Consider the following 5191-nt stretch of genomic DNA (forward strand, 5'->3'; position numbering starts at 1 on the left):
AGGGTTTGTAAAGTTTGTTTTGCAATTTAGGAAGGTTTGCAGTAAATCTCGCGCAAAAGATCGTCGCCTTGATGTTTAGGGTTTGCAGTAGATCTCCCCACTTAATGTCACCTCTAGGCTAGCAAATACAAGAACAAAGACTAGTTGACAAAGGAAATCCAGTAAAAGGAGGATAGTTGAGTTTTGTAAACTCATAGTTTGAATTCAAAAACTCGAGAAATGAATGGATGGCTCAAATACCTCACAGAGTGTTATAGTCTCCACAGTTGTTCTCTCAGTACTCTCAAAAGAACCCTAAGTGTTACAAATCATGTGTGAGTGTGTTCTTAGCCCCATGAAGTACCATGTAAATACAAGAGTTTACATTGCAATATCAACCCAAACAAACCACTTAGTTAACTACCTAGAGTAATGTCAAGTTGTTGGCCATATTATGCAAATTTTATACAACTGATTTCACTACATTGTTGGTGAGTATGGTGAAATCATATAATAAAACAGTTTATGTATGTAACCTTAGGTTATATGGGTGTATGTATAAAGTATAAATATGTTAGCATGGTTCCTTGGAATTTGCAAAAAGTTGTTTTTTTTTTTGTCCATCATGTCATTCTTGTGCATGAAATAATGTCGTGAAATGTATTATCCCTTACCCCCAACTTAGAACTTCAGTGTCCTCACTGAAGTGTTGAAAGAGAATATGATATGGGCAAGGGATAAGATAGTGCATGAGGCTAGGAAGAGCGAATGGTGCCCTGCAAAATATAAGAACCAAAATAACATGCAAGCAAGAAGATATCGTAACACAAAATATAGATATTAGTTAACAATACCATGATCATTGCATTTAAATCCCAATTAGTACAATGTAGTGCAAGCATGAGAGCTACAAAACAAGGTGGACTCATACAAGAAAGAAAACGACCCAATGTCGTAGAGGTAGATTACAAGACCCAATATTACGTGATATCGATTTTAGTCAGAATCCGAATTAGATGAGAATATCAGTGGTTGGGCCAATGCAGTGTTACAAGAAGGTATGGTTTCCCGCAGGTATTGAAGTTGGCGAGGAGAGAGGGGAGGTCAAGGCTGTAGTGGCTAAAGAGCCTGGAGTGGCCTCTGGTGTTTAGGCATTGTTCGTGGCGGGGGGGACTGATATGACGGAAAGGGGTATGACAATGGTTGTGGGTCAGGCGTGGGAGCCCGGGGCTCAGCGGGGGATGGGTTAGAGGCTTTAAATGGTGGGATATACGAAATAGTAGGGTTGAATTTTTGAAATGGTAATGGATAGGGAAACCTAACTTCATGAAGATCGGTGAACGGTTGTTCCTCAAATGGTGGCGTGACAGAGTCAGACATGCTTTTTGGTCGTGGGATAGAGCCCCGCCATGGAATTTTCTATAGACGCCTACAGGGTGCCCATACCATGTACACCCTTTCTCCCAGTGCCACCAAACTCTGGAAGCCCTTTAATGAAGAGCCTCGTCGTGGCAAGGCTCCAAGTGGTTGTCTCGTAGAAGCTGGTTGGGATGATTCAGAAGAGGATACTGGAGATGAATCGGATGAAGGAGAAAATGTGAGGTAGTGCAATGGGACTACAGATTGCTTTAGTAGCACGTCCAAGAAGGGAGCGACTATGCTCATCCAAGCTATAATGAGAAGGCGGGAGATGCAAAGTCGTGGTTGAGTAGAATTTAAATGACTTCTCAATGTTTCTTAACCAGGTCGCACCATGTTCAGTGCTAGTTTCAGACTTGGTCGACCCTCTCAGTATCTCCGAATCTATTAACGGTGCAAGGATTTGACTAGGTCGCCCTCATACATGATGGTCGCTGTACTTTGTCGCACTCCCAGATTACACTAAATCCTATGCGACAAAGCACTCAACCCACTTAACCTACTCTAAACATTTTATGGACAAAAGAAAATATAAAAAACTATCGGGTTGCCTCCCAGAAGTGCTAAGTTTACCGTCTTCAACCAGACATTTATCGGGTTGCCTCCTGAAAGCAATAAGTTTACCATCTTTAGCAAGACACTTCAAAGCTTATTTTAAACTCATCCTGGTTAATAGCTAACATTGGTTTCTTCCTCCTCTTCCTTACACCCTAAGTTACATACCCCCAACTTAGTTTCAAATTTGGGGTCCCAAGTATGTTTTAGCATAGATTGCTCAAGGGAATCCCCAAATTTAGCATGGGTAGGGCTGTCGAGTTGTTGTGTAATTTTCCAATGGTGTTTCCAAAACATTGAAGGAGTTGCTTCCCTAGAAATTTTGTCAGTTACGTCTTCGTCCACAACTTGGACGATGTTTAAAGGATGTTGGGAAGCATTAAATATGTTTAGCCTGCATTGCTTATGGCCCCATGAGATGTCCATAATCCCCGTCCTATATTGAATGCAAGCATTAGTCGTGGCTAGGAATGGTCATCCTAAAAGGACAGGGATCGGGTTTGTGGAAGTCTCCATATCCAATATGATAAAATCGACAATGTAGTGGAAATCTCCCACTTTTACTACCACATCTTCTACCACACCTCGGGGTTGCTTAAGAGATTGATTAGCTAGGCATATGGAAACCAAGGTGGGTTTTAACACTCCTGGGTTAAGTTTCTGATAGGCCAAGTATGAAACAATGTTTACACTTGCTACTAAATCTAGATGAGCCCCATCAATGGTGTAATTACCAATTACACAATAGATAGTAGGTGAGCCTGGGTCTTTTAGTTTAGGAACAAGGTGCTTTAGTATTATGGAACTCATATGCTCGTCCTATTTAACCAAACCATCCATGTGCATCCTTGATCCTGTCTCCTACGTTGACAAGTCCTTAAGGAATTTTACAAACACAAGTGATTGCTTAATGTCGTCGAGGAGAGGCTTATCCATTCACATTTGTTTAAACATGTCCTAGATGGACTCAGTGGAAGCCGCTTTCCAAAATATAGAGGGTGCGAGTGGGGTTACTAGATGTGTCATTGAGTAGCTATGAAAATCCCTATGGGGGCGAAGTGAGGTGTGGTTCCTCTGGTGGTGGGTGTGAGACTCAATGGTCTGTGTATCCAACTAGAGGAAGAGAGAGTGCATGAATTTGCATTGGGTACTTCCAGTTTTTCATCTTGGGTCTCCCCCATACTCAGTTGCTCCTCACCTTATTTGGCTATCAGCCTGCTATTTTGAGATGTGGTTACCACCTGGGCTTGCTTAGAATATGATGAGGGGCCAGCGTCCGATTCACATTCTACCCCATATTTTCCCTTCGGATTTACTATGGGCTGACTTGGTAACTTACCCTCCTCCCTTCGACTTAGAGTAGCGACTAGCTATCCCATGGTGGTTTCTAGGTTTATAATAGATTGGGAGTGGGAGTGAAGGAGTTGCCTGTCCACTTGATGGTCAGCTTTAATTCGCTTAAGGGTTGTTAACATCGTCTCTTGAAATGAATCATATTTGGATTGAGGTGGAGGTGGATGCTAAATGGTTAAAGGTCTAGGGGCTGGGTCCGGATGGTTTGGAAATTTTTCTATGGACATGGAGGCCCAACATTAGGGTTTTGTTGAGGTCTTTGGCTTTGAAAACCCGGAGCTTGCAGCCTCCAAGAGAAGTTAGGATGTTGTTTCCACGTGGGCTTGTAGGTATTTGAATAAGGGTTGTTACATGGCTTATCGTTCCAATTGTGAGTGGCATTTACTTCCTCCTGCACAAGCTCAAACTTGGAATGTGCGTGAGGGCAATTGTAATATGTATAGGAAGGGTTGGAGCAAATTGCACAAACCTCTGCACACGTTGTTGCTTGTGGTCCTAAGGATAGACATTGATCTAACTTTTTAGATGGCATACAAGGTTGGGACTAGGTCTTGGCCAGTGGCCAACTCATAAACTCCTTTTGGTTTGGAATTTAATGGATTAGGTAGTCTACAAGTGGCAGCCATGTCTTGCTAATAATTTTTTGCCAGATTTTTGAAGAGAATCTTGGCCTCATTCTTGTGCTTAGTGAGGAATGTACCTCCACATGACGCATCAACTATAGACCTATCTCTCTCAACCAACCCTTCGTAGAATGTTTGGACTAATTGCCACTTGGGGACCTTGTGATGTGGGCATTTATTGAGCAAGTCCCTAAAGCGCTCCCAAGTCTCAAAAAAGAGTTCCCCATCCATTTGGGAGAAACTTGTGATGGATCTCCGAAGCTGATTAGTCTTCCCAATTGGGAAGTACTTTTTAAGAAATTCATGTTGCATGGTGGCCCAGTTGGTCATCAAGTTTGGTTCTGAGGACGTCAGCTAATATTTGGCTTTATCCTTTAAAGTGAACGGGAAAAGCCTAAGACGGAGAACGTCATCACTAAAATTAGGGATGCGGATGGTGGAACAGATTTCCAAGAACTCATCAAGATGCTGATAAGGATTTTCAGTAGAGTTCCCATGAAAGTTGGGCAACATCAAGATGATCGAAGTATTAATCTCAAATTGGGCTACCTTAACATCTGGGAACCGGATGCAAGATGAAGATGTGTATGCATTAGGTACAAAGTAGTCCCTCAGAGGCCACAGGTGTTACTCTCCCACCACAGGTAGGTAAAGAGCATGGGGTTCCGGGATTTGTTCAGTGGGAACCAGTGGGTTATCTTTGATCATTGCTTTTAGTTCAGACTACTCAGCTCTCTACGGATTAGAGATAGGGTTCCTAAAGGGACCTACGGGATTTTTAAATCTCAAGATTTTTGGGAACTATCTCAAGTTCCAAAGAATGCAGACCAAACATACAAACGGATAAGCACATAGACTTAGACTGCAAAAACAAAAAGCAAAAATAAAGAAAATAGAAATTAAGAAAGTGAAAACAAATGGAGAGCAAATTAAAAGAACAAAGCAATAATACTCTAAAGCGGAAGTTGGCTTATAACCATAGCCAAGTCCCCGGTAACGGCGCCAAAATTTGGTAGGCTCGCCAAGGCTTGGGTCCTTAACTACCAAAAATAATATTTATAAACCTAACTATCCTAAGTTCAGTAGAAAGCGGGTAAGTTGGGTATCGATCCACGGGGACTTGAAGTGCAGTTAGTAAACCACTTCCAAGTTAGTTTATTATGGCATTGTTATGAAAAAGATGTAAAAGGTGATGTTTTGCAATGGTGGATGTTTCTAATTGCTGGAAAGCAATTAAATCAAAGCAAGTAAATCTACACTAT

General features: G+C 41.9%; 1 non-coding gene across 1 annotated transcript; it reads left to right on the top strand.

The window, feature by feature from the left end:
* Positions 1 to 4086: 4086 nt before the first annotated feature.
* Positions 4087 to 4192, top strand: LOC131150062 (small nucleolar RNA R71). Its single transcript, XR_009135447.1, has one exon. It is a non-coding gene; the product is annotated as a small nucleolar RNA R71 (small nucleolar RNA).
* The last annotated feature ends 999 nt before the right edge of the window (positions 4193 to 5191 follow it).

Source organism: Malania oleifera, chromosome 2, assembly GCF_029873635.1.
Source record: "Malania oleifera isolate guangnan ecotype guangnan chromosome 2, ASM2987363v1, whole genome shotgun sequence".
NCBI lineage: Eukaryota > Viridiplantae > Streptophyta > Magnoliopsida > Santalales > Ximeniaceae > Malania > Malania oleifera.